Consider the following 16490-nt stretch of genomic DNA (forward strand, 5'->3'; position numbering starts at 1 on the left):
GGAAGACAGACAGACAGACAGACAGACAGACAGACAGACAGAAAGAAAGAAAGAAAGAAAGAAAGAAAGAAAGAAAGAAAGAAAGAAAGAAAGGGAGGAAGAAAGAAAGAAAGAAAGAAAGAAAGGAAGGAAGGAAGGAAGGAAGACAGACAGAAAGAAAGAAAGAAAGAAAGAAAGAAAGAAAGAAAGAAAGAAAGAAAGAAAGAAAGAAAGAAAGAAAGAAGAAAAGAAAAAAAGACAAGAAAGAATTCATTCTATTTTCTGGTTCAAGTTTCAGGCATTGGAGTCCTGGGGTCATTGCAGCCTCCATACTTTTTCTTCAAGTCCATGTTGCTCCTCCTTTTGTAGCTGTTCCTGTCTACCATGTCCTCATACTTCCTCCCAGGGCTTCTTGTTCCTCAGCCTTGAGGAAGTTCCTCTCCAAATCTCCACCTACAAGCAATTAGGTTAGCACTGTATTTATTTAGACTGCTGAGGGTTGAACCCAGGACCCCTTGCATGCATGCTAGGTAAATTTTCTACCACAGTTATGCCCTTGTACTTTTCAAAGCCAACAGGAGTTGGCTTGACAGTCAACTGACATTTTAAATGTAATACAGAATTTAGCAGGGGTTGACCAAGAAGGCACTTTACAAGGTTCTTTTTTTTCTTGGATATACAGCTAGATTGCATTTCCCAACCTCCTTTTGCAGCTGTAAACTTTGTAGCCAGGGTGATTGAGTCCTGGCTGATGGAATACAGGTAGAAGAAATGTAGCCTACTTCCCCAACTGGCTCATAAAGTCCCTGCACAGTCCTGCATGTCCTCTTGACTGATGTTGGTTTTAAAATCTGCCACTAAGGATGGTGGGAGACCCTAAGGCACCTGGAAATGTACTGTATGATACCTGAGACCTCGAGTTGCCTGGGAATCCATGAATCGCATCTGCTAAACCTTAGAAGAGCCCAGATAACTTGATAGACACTGTTTTTGACCTGTATTTCTTATGAGTTAGTTTGGATGAATCAGGTCATATTTCTTAGAAGAAGGCCTTTGCCCTAAAAAATAATGAAAGTGATAGAAAAGACAAAGAGGAATCCTTTCCATCTAGGAGACAAGAAGGAAGATGTCAGACATAACCAGGTGCCCCTTCCTTTGCTCTTCAAGCAAGGAAAGGAAAACTGTTGGGAAACGAATCATGAGGCTATCAGAATAAAGAAAAAGTGAACTCCACAGATCAGATTAACTTTAATGTTGATCAACTTTACTGTTGATCAACTATAACTGTGTTATAGTTTCTATTTTTTCATCCCCCCCTTTATCTTTATTTTCTGTCAACCAACGTTGTCATAACTTTTCCCAGCAGTGGAGTATAATTTCTTGCCCCTTGTCCTTGATCTCGGTGTATAACTTGTTCTGGTCAATGGGTTATTAATGGCTATGAAGCAAACCAAATCTGTGAACGCACTTTGTCTTCTATTATCGCTATGAGTCTAGTCTACTGATTATCAAGGATGAAAGATTTGTGAAGGAGCTCTGAGTCCAGCCTGTGGCCTGGAACTAAGATTAGCCTAGCTCAGACTATATATAATTTTTTTTAATTTAATTTTTGTTATCATTAAGTAGTTGTACAAAGGGTTTACCATTTGTCATGTCAGTTTATAAGTACAATGCACCTTGATTGATGTTACCCTTCATCATTCTCCCCATCCCTCCCAGCCTAACCCCTCCCCTCAATTTTCTTAGTTTTATAGGATAAGCATTGAATATTGTGACTGCATTCTTCCCCACTTATTCTCTTTGGTTGTTTCTCCTCCCACCCCATCCCCTTGACCTCTCTACTCACATCTCAAGTACCAGTGTCCTGACTAGGTCATTTTATCCTTAATCCAGCCCCAGATTGTTCTCCAGGTGATGTTGTAAGGGAATCCAGTCATGAGAAAGAGAAGCGCCACATCTTGAGAGGTTGAATTGGGAGTCTTTATGAGAGAGCCAGCAACTGCAGGTGACTCATGTCTCAAAAGTCCCAAATGGATTTTGTGCAAAGCTTTTAAAGCTTTTGGGGTAGGAGACCCAACCCAACAAACGCAGATTATATAGGGAAATACTCAGAGGTTGGGCAAAACAGACCATTTAGGGAAGTCCTCAGAGACTAGCAAAACTTTCCATATAGGGGAACAGTCAGAGGTGAACATTCTCTGTATTCTCTGTAGCAAAGCTCTCTCTGTGTTCTCTGTAGCAAAGCTCTCCTGGGGCTAAACAGCATAACACTTGCAATTCAAAGAATGGCCTGTCTCACCTCTAGGCTTTTCAGAGCTGGGTGGAAAGTCTTCACCACCCAGCAAGGCATGTTACTTAGACCCAGTTTCCTTAGTTCAATGATAGATGTTTGGGTGGTTTCTATCTTTGAGCTGTTGTGAATAGTGCTACAAACGAATATTTGTGTATAAGTTTTGTTTGAACATGGGTTTTCAATTATTTTAGGTCTAGACTTTGGAGTGGAATTGCTGAGTCATGAAGTAATTCTACATTTAATATTTGACTGGCTGACAAACTGTTTTTCTGCAGGAGCTGTGGAAAAATAAGACATTCCTACCAGCTGTCTAGGAAGGTTGCAATTTCTTTACATTCTTACCAACATTTATTATTATTATTACTACTAATAATAATATTGTTATTATTGGCAGCATAGGGGGTATCACGTGGCTTATCATTGTGATTTTAATGATGGCAAGTCTCTTTCAATGTACTTGTTGGTTATCTGTGTTTCTTCTTTGAAGCAATGTCTACTTATTTATTTATGTCTACTTATGTTCTTTATACTTAGGTTATTTATTTTTGTCATTGTTGAGATGAGTTATTCATATACTTTGATTACTAAATGTTTACCATGTATATAATTTGCAAATATCTTCTTTCCATTGAGTGGGCTACTTTTTCTTTAACATTTATTTTATAAACAAAAATTTCTAAAGTTTTTTATGTTTGTGTCAGTATTGGGGCTTGAACTCAGGGCCAGAGTGCTGTCCCTTAACATTTTTGCTCAAGGCTAGCACTCTCCCCCTTGAAACCCAGCTCTACTTCATGGAGTTTCCTGCCAGGTCTGGCTTCAAACAACCATCCTCAGATCTCAGTTTCCTGAGTAGCTAGGATTACTGGGGTGAGTTATCAGTACTCAGCTAAAAGCTCTTAATTTTGACAATGTCCAGGTGATCTTTTGCTCTTTCTTGCTTGTGTATTTGGTATTATATTAAGAATCAGCCAGGTGCTGGTGGTGGCTCACACTGGAGGCTGTGATCTATGAATGGAAGTTCACAGCCAACCTGGGCATGAAAGTAGGTGAGACTCTCATCTTCAATTAAACACCAGAAAACCAGAAGTGGAGATGTGGCTCAAAGTAGTAGAATGCTAGCCTCGAGCAAAAGAGCTAAGGGATAGTGCCCAGGCCTAGAGTTCAAGCCCTATGACTCCCTCCCCTGCCAGGGAAAAAGAAGGATTCATTGTCAGGTCCAAGATTATGGAGATTTACCTGTAAGCTTACCCTAAAAGTTCTATGTTTTTAACTATCACAGCAGGGCTTTGATCCATTTTTGAGTTAGTTTATGCAAAGTGTCTGAGTCAGAGTTCAAATCTTTTTTTCCCTCATGTATTTAGTTGTCCCAGTAAAAGCCAGCAAAAATGGGGGTGATAGCATTGATACAATACTTATATTTTCTACTTCACATTTCATACATTCTTAATAGTTGTCTTGAGAAGTATTCCTCATTCCTCCTGATACATGTTATTAATTGACATTAGAGAAGAGCTGCCTCCTGTTTTTGACGGTGATTCTCAGAGGTTTAGGAATAACTAAGATAAGTAGGCTTATTGGAGAGCTCAACTATTTCTCATTATAATCATACTAGAGTGCAAAAGCAGCTCAGTTAACCCTTACGCTCACTTTCCAGTGTAGTTCTGATTGCTTGTTTTCTCTTCTGTCCCCATATTCAACCACTTGGAGCCCAGAACACTACTGAAGGTAGTGGTGACAGCCTTGTCTGTGATGTTGGCGACCAGCTGAAGCCTTCTTGGGCTTCCCTGGCACATTCCTCCATAATTTTACACCTCAGTCTAGCTAGTCAAATGGAGATAATAATAGAACCTCTCTCCTGGGAATGCTGTGGAGTGGATATATGAATTCTTTAGAGCAGCACCTGGCACAGAGCAAACACCGTGTAAATGTTCCTTACCTAAGTTATATTAAAAACAAATCTGTACAGGGTTGTCTGCACAGGTAAAGTTTCCAGCTTGACCCAAGCCTTCTACAGCTCTTCTCTTCTCTTCCACAGTTGCCCTGACTCTACTTTACCCAGAGGTATGGGACACTTGTGACAGTTTCGTGGATCCATCTGGATATGAATTTGCATGGTCCTGTGAAGTGGAGATCGGTGGTGTAGAAAGAGCCCTGTATTATTTGTTCCTAAGCCTTCCTTTCCTCAGACTGAACTTGAGGGGGACCAGAGCCTTTCTCTAGATCAGGGTGAGCCTGAAAAATCACACCTGAGGATTGGCATATGGCCTACCTTGAACCCTCTACCTGCTGGATACACTTAGAGATGCTATACCTAAGGTAAAAAGAGAGGTAAGTTTGCAACTCAGAAGTGCAGTTAAGTCACTAGTCTCTCTCCAGCGCATTTGTTATATAGTTTGTTTTCTCTTCCTTCCTTCCTTCCTTCCTTCCTTCCTTCCTTCCTTCCTTCCTTCCTTCCTTCCTTCCTTCCTTCCTTCCTTTCTTCCTTCCTTTCCACTTGAGCCACAGCGCCACTTCTGGCTTTTTCTGCTTATGTAGGGCTGAGAAATCAAACCTATGGCCTCATACATGCAAGGCAAGCACTCTACCACAGAGCCACCTTCCCAGCCCTTCTATTTCTTTTTCTTTTTCTTGACAAAGTTTAATTCTGCTGCTTTTCTTTCCTACTCCAGGGTTGGTATTTGATAATGGCACAGCTGATTTATGGTGGGAGAGCCTCAAGGTGAATTATTTATTCTCCTCATGTAAAGGATTGGCTATTTCTACTTTTAATGGATTTTTGCTGCACTATGTTTATGTATTTTTAGATAGACCAAGATGTCCTCTGACCTCTAATATCTGATCACATGAGACTATTCAACATTAAGTATTCGAATGTGAATTGATGAGAGCAAAGAAATAAAGCATTACAATGCTGAGTTCATGACCCAAGAGAATTTTCTTAACTAATACTCTTGTGTTCAGAAGAATACACAGATGTGATAACAGGGTCATGGGAGAACAGAGTCCCTAACATAGTTCCCCACCCCAAAGGCAACAGTGTCCTACAAAGAGCAAAGGGGAAGCCTGGAGGAGGGGGGGGGAGCACTCAGATGTCAAGATGCTCAACTTCCTGCGCAGGGCATCAACTTTCTTGGCCAGCTTTTCCTTTCTATCTAAAAGAAGGACAATATACCTATTATCTACCTATTGTTTCTATCCTCTTTCTCTTTCTCTCTCATCTCTTATTATCCATCCACATCTATGCTCTCCCCTTCCTTCTGTCCCTTCCTTTTCCCTCATCTATTTTGAGTGATGATCAGAACTTTCATAGTAAAAAGTTTTCCTGTCAATCCTTGTCCTCCTCCATCTGTCCAGTGATCTACTCCCAGCCACAGCAATCACTCCTCTTAGTTTCCTTCATCTTTTTTTTTTTTACTTTTAAGCATTTCATTAAAAAATTTTAACTTTTATTTTTAAGTAGTGGCTAAAAATAAGCAGTATTAAAAGTCCTTCATCTTCTTTCAGCATATCAAATTCAAGTTCATTTGTCCCTTAGTCACCATGGTGGATGGTTCTAGACCCTCTGTGGATACCAAAGTTCATGCTCAAATACTTTTTAATAGAACGTTGTAGTATTTGCATGCCATCTATACATATTCTTCCACATACTAAACTATCTCTAGATTGTATAAATATATATATCTAGTAGCGTGTAACTGCTATATAAATAATTGTTATACTGGTAGTGTTTAGGGAATAAAGACAAGGAAAATTTCTGTACATATTCAGTGTGGGCAAGTTTTCAAATATTTTTGATTCTTTGTCAATTGAATCCATCGATATGGAAGACTGAATATATCTTTATTTCCACTTTTTTTTGGGGGGGGTAGTGGTATGTTGGGGTTTGAACTCAGTATCTCATACTTGTCTATCAGGTGTTGTATTACGTACTTGAGCCATGACCACAGCTCTTTCTGCTTTTGTTACTTTGTTGGGGCTTGTTTATACTTTCTTCAGAGCCAGAACGATAGGTGTACACCCTCATGTCCAGCTTTTTATTAGTCAAGATGAGGTCTTTCAGACTTTTGCTGGGGCTAGCAGAGAGACCTCGGTCTCGTGAATAGCTAAGGTTACTGACACTAGTCCCTGTTTGGCTTATTTCCACTTTTTCATACAAAATTTAGTTTAGGTTTTTTTTTTTTTTTTTTTTTTTTTTTTTTTTTTTTTGCCAGTACTGGACTTGAACTCAAGTCATAAGCATTGTCCCTTAGTTTTTTTTTTTTGCTCAAGGCTGGTGTTCTACCACTTGAGCCACTGCTTTTTGATGGTTAGTTGGAGATAAGAGTCTCACAGACTTTCCTGCCTGGACAGGCTTTGGACCTGGATCTCATCCTCCTGAGTAGCTAAGATTATAGAGCTGAGTTACCAGTGCCCAATGTATAAAAATTTAAGATTTTTATACACTGTACTTCTGTTTTGTTAGCTTGGCAATTAATTTTGGATCTTTCCTTATATAAGTACATGAAAATTTTCCTCATTCAAAATTTGATTCATTGCTACATAGCATTCTGTTATATGTTTATATATTTAATTAGTGCCTCCTCATCCTTCTCCTTCTTCTTCCTCTTCCTGCTATTTCAAACAAATGTAAAGTGAATAACTTGTACATATTATAAGTCAGACTGAATTCAACAGCAAGATAAACTCTTTCATGTGACTTGCTAGTTTGAAAGGCATACATTTTTATAATTTTGAACCCTTCTAAGTTGCCCCCATAGGAGTTGTGCTGACTCCCCATTAACACGCATGAGAGTGATCTTATTCCTTCCAACCCCTGACATTTCTTTGAAAATTGTGCAAGGCTTTAAGTGAGAGTAAGGTGTGAGAGACAGGCCTGGGAGAGGCCCTTCTGGATTCCTGGGACATGAATGAGGGGCAGCAGCCAGTGTAGCTCCCAGCTCAGGATGATAACACCAATAGCTAATACCTCTCTACCACTTAATTTGGTTGGCATCACTGTGTTACTCTTTTAACCCATTATATGATTAGACACAACCCATTTTTATTCAATTTCCTTTGGATTTTAAAATAACCAGCATAAAGTATTTATTATGTGCCAGACATTCTGCCAGGTATTGGTTGATTTTTTTTTTCTGGATTAGAAGTGTTGCCAAACATCAACAGAAAAGGGATCTAGGGGGCAAGCTCTTACACCTCCCAGGATTCTGCCAAAAATACCAGCAGATTTTTCACTGATTTTCTTTCAGGTGTGGGGTAATGCTTCAGTGGGCAAGGTATGTGCTTGACTCACCTGGTGCATGCTGAAGCATGGGTCCAATGGCTGCTCTACCATGCACATGTGCAGTGGCCTGCTGTGCTTCATGTCTTTTGGTTTCATAATTATAGTTCAAGGTGGGAAGAGGTGAGGATGGAGGAGAACTTGATCATATGTATGTATGTTTGTGCGTGGCCATACTACTTAAGAAATAAATCCAGTTCAACTTCATATCAGGTTTAGCCAATAGCTGGCAATTATAATTAATGCATGAGTTAATTCATAGTGCAATGTACCACTGCAGAGGAAGATTGAGAAGGCTCCCATTACATACATTCATGTATGTAATGACAATGTCTCTCAGACTTTCAGGCAAATATTCTGGGAGGAAAAAAAAAAAGGAAAAAATTGGAGCCCAGAATTAATTAACATGGAGAGCAATTCCTTCCTCTGTTTATTTGTTTTCTCATTTTGTTCTGCTCTGGGCCATCTTCAAGAGCGACACAAAACATAGTTGTCCTCACTGCTCTCACTGGCTCCTCAAGACTGTTTCTTTACCCTTAGTAGCCTGCTTTCTTGCTTCCTAGTTGTGGTGCCAGGAGGTGATTACTCTTTGTTCAACTGTTGTATGCATTTGGACATCCAGGCTACGAGGCTGAATACCAATAGTTATCTGTTGTCATCTGAGTCGTATGTTCTATGCTTGGTTGCTAGCTGATGGATTTGGGAGGTAATTGGATCCAGAGGGTTCTCACATCAGTGGGCCAATCCTGTGATGGATACATATTATGATGGCATTGTTGGAGGTGGAGCCTTTTGGGTCAGTAGATCACCGGGATATGCCCTGGAAAGATACTCCTTGTCTTCAGCTCCTTGCCTCCTATCAGCTTCTTACTATGGTGATCTGGACAGCAACTTTTCTGTCTTTCCTACAATATGTTCTGCCTCACTACAGCCTACAAACAACAGAGAAGGCAGCTGACCTTGGACTGGGACCTCAAAACAAACCAAACCTTACTTCCTTTAAATAGTTCCTCTCAGGTATTTTCACAGAGATGGAAAACCTTGATGAATACCCTTTTCTTTGGGATAGATTTGAGTCATAGTGAGGCTCTTAGGATGGGCCTACTTTGATTAGAGCATCTGGCATTGGAAAATAGTTGGCAGGATATTAGAAGCTAGGTAGAGTGTTTTAGAGTAGAAGATCAGTCTTCTGAAAAGTACCCATGTGATTTGTAAATAGGAAAAAAAATAGAGAACTTTCATAGGAGAAACCATTTAAAGCGATTAGAGATGATGTCAGTGTCAGAACCAGAAAATAAGGCTCTGACTCTAGAAATTTTGTCAAGGTTCCATTCAGGAAATGGGACCCACAGCAGTTACTTCAATGGGGGATTTGATGGAGAGATTTGGATATGAGTATCTCATCATCGGGTGCCCTTTGCTTTAGTTTAGACTTCCGAATATCACAGGCCCTACTTAGCCCTTACTTGAGTATCAGACTGGACTGGCTTTTGCAATCTCTACTGTAGGGAACTTCATAGTTTGAGACTCAAGACAGATTTCTTGGATTAATGTATTTGGCCTCGTTGTTGTTTTGTCAGCAGACTAGCTTTCGATGAGCGCCTCCTTCATGTCTGGACTGCATTTTATACTCCTGAAGAACCAGCCCGAGGCCCTCCCTGGTTCTCCGGCTATGCTCTTCCCTGAGAAGCTCCATTAGCACAGTGACTTCAGTTATGACAGGCCTCTGTCATGCCTTCGGCCATTCTCTCCTCTGAATTCCAGACCTTTGTGGGCAACTCTTTTGTGGATGCCTGAGAGGCAACTTAACATTTCTGAGACCAAGTTTATAAAACTTGATTTTTCTTCCACTATCAAATGTCCAGTGGCTTAAGCCAGAAATCTGGAAGTCAGCCATACATTCCTCTGTATCTAATTCATTGTTAAGTCCTCTTGATTTTACCTCTTAAATATCTCTTGGGTCTACCATTTTTCCCTGTATGTCTACTCTTAACTTCCTGGTCAAAGAAACTGTCAACTTCCCGCCCCCTTTCTCCCCCCACCCCCAAATTTCTAAAATTGCTTCCTACCTGGTCTTTCTGCACCTGTCTTTTGTTGTTGTTGTTGTTTTTGTTTTTTCTTTCCAGTTCTTTTTGTTGTTGGGTGGTGGTTGTGAGTCTTGAACTCTGGGCCTAGGTGCTGTCTTTGAGCTCTTTTGCTCAAGGCTAGCACTCCATGAGCCACAGCTCCACTTCCGGTTTCTGGTGGTTAATTGGAGATGAGTCTCACAGACTTTCCTGTCTGAGATCCTCAGATCTCAGCCTCCTGAGTGTGTAGCTAGGATTACAGGTGTGAGCCACTGATGCCTGGTTTTCTAGGTCCTTTCTATTGGATTCTAGCATGTTCTTTCCAAAAGCATATAACATCTTATACTCCCAAGTCACTCAATCAGCTTTCTCTTCCCAACTTAGCACTTGTCATGATGGTAAGTTTACAGCTCTTAGTGTAGTTCCTCAACTACTCTCTGCCTTTCTGTGGAGACTGGGAGCTATTGTAAAGGGGAGTAGGTGGCCCTCTCTGTTTTGGCTCATTGTTCTTACATTTCTAGTTTTCCATATGGTAGAAGTTACTCTGCAAGTGGTTTTTTTTTTTTTTTGAGGGGCGTCTGGTCGGGGGCCTGAACTCTGGGCTTGGGTGCTGTCCCTCAGCTCTTCAGCTCAAGGCTAGCACTCTACCACTTGAGACACAGCACCACTTCCAGCTTTTTTCTTTTTTGCTTATGTGGTGCTGAGGAATCGAACCCAGGGCCTCATGCATGCAAGGCAAGCGCTCTACCACTGAGCCATCTTCCCAGCCCTGCAAGTGTTGTTTTTGAGACAGTGTATCTATCACTAGTAGCCAGACAGAGTCAAATTCGTGATCTTGCCTCAGCTTTCCAAGTGTTAGTATTAAAGACATATACCAACTGTGTCCAGTTTCTCCTTAAATATTTCCCACAACAACTGCCCAATAAATAAGTGGGCGAAAGACTTAAAGAGAAACTTCTCTGAAGAAGAAAGAAGGATGGCCAATAGACACATGAAGAAATGTTCAACATCCCTAAGCCATAAAAGAAATGCAAATCAAAACAACATTGAGATATCACCTCACTCCAGTTAGAACGGCAAAAATCAAGAACTCTAACAACAGATGCTGGAGGGTATATGGACAGAAGGGAACCTTACTTCATTGTTGGTGGGAATGTAAACTTGTTCAACCACTTTGGAAAGCAGTATGGAGGTTCCTCAAAAGACTTCACATAGAACTCCCCTATGACCCAGCAATCCCACTTTTGGGCATTTACCCAAATGTTTACAAACAAGACCACACTAAAGCTACCAGCACAACTATGTTTATTGCAGCATTATTTACCATAGGTAAGATATGGAACCAACCCAGATGCCCCTCAGTAGATGAATGGATCAAGAAAATGTGGTATATATACACAATGGAATTCTATGTCTCCATCAGAAAGAATGACATTGCCCCATTTGTTAGGAAATGGAAAAACTTGGAAAAAATTATATTAAGTGAAGTAAGCCAGGCCCAAAGAAACATAGGTCCCATGGTTTCCCTTATTTGTAATATCTAGTATATGTATGAGTCAAGCGGAAAAGGTCAGATAATGTGATGTCAGGAAAATCAACCCTTAGATGTGTATTTTAATGTTTTTTTTCTTTCATGCATGTGTTTCTAACGCATTTATAAGATTATCTCTTTGTGGCTTTGTATGTCCCTCCCCCACAGTATAACCCCTGCTTTCACTATATTTGATGTCAGTATAACTTGTGGAGGAGATGGGGAAAAACCAGTTGTTTAAGGATACAGGTGGACCTGTTGCAACAATGAGAAGTACAAGTTGTCGTGTCCAAAACGAGCTTTACAACGTCGGTGTGGGGGGGGGGAGGGGGGGAAGGAGAAGGATTGGGATTGGGGGGGAGGGGGGAGGCTGGGAAGGGATGTGAAGGGTAAACACAGGAGGAGGCTGCAATGCTTGGTAAGAAATGTACGCATTATCCTGCCCACGTAATTGTAACTCCTCTGTACAGTATGTTCACAAATAAATTTAAATTAAATTAAAAAAATATTTCCCACAATACTGAGCACAGAGTTTTGTACATAGTAGATATGCAACAGCATTGGCTATCCATAAGTACAAAATGCTAATTGAGTTAATTGACATTTGACTTCAGAAATAGATTGCTAGCCAGTTGTCACCTTAGTCTAGAAGTACTAAAGAAAGTCTGTGAACCTCTATTTTTCATGGGATATGAAGGACCACATCAGGCATTTTAGTTGAAAGTGACAGAAACTAAGTCTGGCTGATTTCACAGACAAGTTTGTTAAAAAGAAACTGGGGAATCCCATAAAACCATTGAGAGGGCTGAAGAACCAGACTTAGAGGTAAAAACTTCTAAGAACAATGCTTGTGAGTCTGCTTTCTGATGGGAAAGCCACCATGAACTTGCTCCTGTGATTTGCTTAACTCACCTTCACCTCAGCACCAGTGATGAGTTTGCTGCTCCCACCTGTGAATCTGATTGGTGGGAGAGCCCAAGTCATGTGCCAGCACTTCAGCCTCAAGGGAGACTGAGAAAGTGACCTTTCCCCAAACAGGAAGTTGCACTAAAAAAGATGTCAGGCAGCCACCAACATAACCAAGTTTAAGTGGACAGCCATGAGGTCTTCTCTTACCCTCGCTCATCACTGAGCACGTGACTTTGGCATGGACAGGATACTTTTAGTTATGTGGATTAAAGGCTGGCCCCTGAACCCTCTAAATACTTTTTCCTACCTTGGCAGCTGATTTTGCATTTCACCATTAGATGCTTTAGTTTAGCCATCTAGAAAATTAATGCAATGCCATCTACCAAATGCTGAGAATCAGCAGCAATAGTAATATATTTTGAAGTCCTTGAATAAAAAGCAGTCCAAAGATTCAGTGTGTCGTTATTTAAAATTGATGATTTCTAATGAAAATGCTAAGTTCAAAGGGCTTGATGGCTTCTCAGGATGCAAAATGGGCAATGCCTGGTATATTAACCTAATAAACCAGTCCAGAAGATATTTTCCTGACTCCTCTTCCCGCTCCTCTGTGGGCATTAGAAGGTAGAAATATGCAGGCAAGGTAATGGGGGCAATCAGTCACAACATGTGAGCTTATTACATTGGTTTCTTGCACAGTTGGAGCCTTCTGAAGCTAATCACAGCCCTTTTGCAAAGTTCATTGGGTTGGTCTTCCTAATACATCCTCATCCCAGGTAGGGTGCAAAGAAGACACTGAAAATGAGGCCCCTGACAGCACCATTTACCCCTGTGTTTTTCAGGTGAGAGTCCCACATGAAAACTACAACTCTTCTCTCTCTCTCTCTCTCTCTCTCTCTCTCTCTCTCTCTCTCTCTCTCTCTCTCTCTCTCTCGCGCTCTCTCGCTCTCTCTCGCTCTCTGTACTGGGGTTTGAACTCAGGATGCATGTTTGCTAGGCAGGTGTTCTATCACTTAAGGTGTATCCCCATCCTTTTTTTGCTGTAGTATTTTTTCCATCTTGCATTTTTGTCCAGGTCATCCTGGACTACAATGCTCCCATTATACCTGCCATGTAGCTGAGCCTCACAGGTACAAATCACTATGCCCAGCTTGTTGGTTGAGATAGGATTTTTCTTTTTGCTGGAATTTTTTTTGGGGTCCAGTTGTGGGGCCTGAACTCTGGGCCTGGGTACTGTCCCTCAGCTCTTCAGCTCAAGGCTAGCGCTCTACCACTTGAGCCACAGCGCCACTCCGGCTTTTTTCTTTTTGCTTATGTGGTGCTGAGGAATTGAACCCAGGGCCTCAGGCATGCAAGGCAAGTGCTCTACCACTGAGCCACCTTCCCAGCCCTAGAATTTGTATTATATGGTAATCCTAATTTCTATCTCCCAAGTAGCTGGAATTATAGGTATGTACCACCACATCTGTTCCCACACATTTCTTCATTTAGCCCTGGGATCTGCCACAGATAGTATTGGTAAATGTTTCCTTCTTATCGTGCTCTTTTTTTTCTTTTATAGTTTGTTCTTGTTTTTATTTTACTTTTTATTTTGTGCCAGTCCTGGAGCTTGCACTCAGGGCCTGGGTGCTGTCCCTGAGCTTTTGTGCTCAAGGCTAGCACTCTGCCACTTGAACCACAGCTCCACTTCTAGCTTTTTTTGGTGGTTAATTGGAGAAAACAGTCTCATGGACTTTCCTGCCTGGGCTGGCTTTGAACCTAGATCCTCAGGTCTTAGCCTCCTGAGTAGCTAGGATTACAGGTGTGAGCCACCAGCATCTGGCTGTAGTTCTTTCTTTCTTCCTTTCCTTCTTTCTTTCTTTCTTTCTTTCTTTCTTTCTTTCTTTCTTTCTTTCTTTCTTTCCTTCCTTCCTTCCTTCCTTCCTTCCTTCCTTCCTTCCTTCCTTCCTTCCTTCCTTCCTTCTTTCTTTCTTTCTTTCTTTCTTTCTTTCTTTCTTTCTTTCTTTCTTTCTTTCTTTCTTTCTTTCTTTCTTTCTTTCTTTCTTTCTTTCTTTCTTTCTGCACAATGGTTTAGCCCTCCTCTTCCCTATTATTGCCAACCCCTTAAGCCTTTTTGACCTTTTGCAGCCTACTACTTCTTTCCTGCATTGTTCTCCATTCCCACAGTACCTTCATAGATCCTCCACCCTCCTTACTTCATTTCCATTCTTAAGATTGGGACCCTTGAATTTTCATGTGCATATTCAAGGCTTCCTGAGGTAAAGTCAGGACGCATCTGTGTGTCCTTTTCCTGGTTTGCAGCAGATCCTTGCCACTTCTTTTCCCCTTTCCTCTCATCATGGCTTTCCCCAAGACAGACCACAGTTTTACAAGCAATGTCTCTCATAGGATGACTTCCTGTTGGATGCTTCATGTGGAGTACAGAGGGTCTCTGATTGCCAATAAAATGGGCCCATGGAGAGACAACCGAGTCAGGCCGGCGTCATGTTGCACCAGTAGGGCTGTACTTAGCTTAGGAATAATTTAGACAGATGCCACCAGCCCCAGGATACCCATGCTGATTTGGTGGCAGGTTTATTAAAAAGGAAAAAGAAATGTGTTTGAAGTATCTGTTTTGAGGCAGTGTTCACAAAGCTTTTTCCGGGCTGAATCTGGCCCCTGATCAGCCAGTGATGAACTATGACAAGCCACAAAAGCCTCTCCAGACAGCACACACATGATAGTAGCGTGGCCACAGACTGTGAGGGTGCCGAGGGAGACGGAGAATTTATTAAAATATCTTTTGTCAGCCGGATTTATTTTCATCTTTCTTCATAAGATGTGATAGTTTTGCATCAGCGCATCTAAATGAAATAATTTGCTAAAGGTCAAATGCAATTCCCTCCAGCCAACTTTCATTTGCCTTCTAATTAATAACTAAATGTTCACACATACATTAGCCCAAGGCTCATGCATAAAATAATCACTGCCATTTATTGAACACCTATTATGTCCCAGGCATTTTGCATACATTTATCTCAAAAATCTCACAACCCTGGAAGGCAGGAATGACCCTTTAATAGAGAGAAGAAATGATGGCTAGATTGGCTATACAATTTGCCCTTGGTCATGCAAATTACTGTCTCCAGCCAAATGCTCCTTGCCTTCTCACGTCCCGCTGTAAGGCAGCTGCTTCCTGCGAGGGCCGGATGCCTTGTGCCATCTGCTGTTGCTGGTGCAGGGAGAGATGAGAGGTGTGTATGGAAGTCTCTGACTGCAAGTCAAACATCTCTCCTTTAGGGCAAGGCGAGTCATTCAAAGCTTGTACTCTTTGATCTTGGGTATGAACTTGAGATGGGACAAGATGTCATCCAGGACAGGGCTTCTATTTCTTCAATCCAGTTCTCCTCTTGAGTGAGAACGGGGTTAGAGAGGAAGTTTAGAATATGCTGTGAACTGTAAGGACATCCCTTACAGTCGATGAAGGGGACAAAGTAGAGATCTGTAGGCAGTTCTTAATGAGTGAAGGCATTTAACACTGGCTGCAAGTTTTTCAGACATCACTGCTACAGAGATGCTGGGAGAGTTGGAAAGAAAGTTTGAGTTTCTGTGGCTCTTCAGCTTCCCTCATTTCCATGTGTCCTGAACTGGGAAACTGCAACCAACTTTTCCCTAGACAAACCCACTGCTTGTTTTTCATTCACATTACATTTGGCATTAAGTTTGTAAAACTCGTCCTGGCACATAAGTCACATCCTTTAAATCTCGTAATTTTTTATTTTAGTTTTTGCAGTACTGGGATTTGAATTCTGTCTGTTGTTTGCTAAACAAGAACTCTCCTACTTGAGCTAAGCCCCCGGCCTTAATTCTCTTAAAGTTTTAAATTCAAGCCAATTACATTTTGAGACATTTATTGAATGATTATTTGGCATTTATAGTTTAATGACAGAATCTGCATACTGACATCTCAGTGTTCTCCATTCTATTATGCCGGTAATTTAATTTTTTCTCTCTCCCTTCCCCCTCTTCCTCCTTCCTTTCTTTTCTTCCAGCCCCCCTGAACTCTTCCTTCCTCTGCCCCTCTCCATCTCTCTCTCAGAACTGAGGATTGAAATATGGGCCCCACACTTGCTAGACTGGTAAATTTTCATTAGGTGGTAATTCTTTACTCCAGAACATGGATTCAGAACTTTGCCTGGCACATAAATCACGAGTCCCTTCTCAAATGGGAGATGTGAATCATTCGCATCAAACTACTTGTGACTTTTTTGGGGCCAGCCCTAGGGCTTGAACTTGGGCTGGGTGCTATCCCTGAGCTCTTTTGCTCAAGGCTAGCACTCTGTCACTTGAGCCACAGCTCCATTTCCAGCTTCTTTGGTTGTTAATTGGAGTTAAGCAACTCACAAACTTGCCTGTTTGGGTTGGCTTCAAACTGAGATCCTAGTATCTAGGCTTATA

At 41.3% G+C, this 16490-nt stretch overlaps 1 long non-coding RNA gene across 2 annotated transcripts in view; it reads left to right on the forward strand.

Annotated features, from left to right (window-relative positions):
- The first annotated feature begins 4399 nt into the window (after positions 1–4399).
- LOC138824690 (uncharacterized) overlaps positions 4400–16490 on the forward strand; it is a 44273-nt gene continuing 32182 nt past the window's right edge. The window contains exon 1 of one of the 2 annotated variants that reach the window (XR_011371153.1): positions 4400–4600. This is a non-coding gene — a long non-coding RNA (uncharacterized lncRNA). The remainder of the gene's footprint in view (positions 4601–16490) is intronic. The other variant, XR_011371152.1, reaches the window with a different exon arrangement.

The sequence above is a fragment of the Dipodomys merriami genome, unplaced genomic scaffold (assembly GCF_024711535.1).
Source record: "Dipodomys merriami isolate MVZ:Mamm:240054 unplaced genomic scaffold, mDipMer1.0.p SCAF_1, whole genome shotgun sequence".
NCBI lineage: Eukaryota > Metazoa > Chordata > Mammalia > Rodentia > Heteromyidae > Dipodomys > Dipodomys merriami.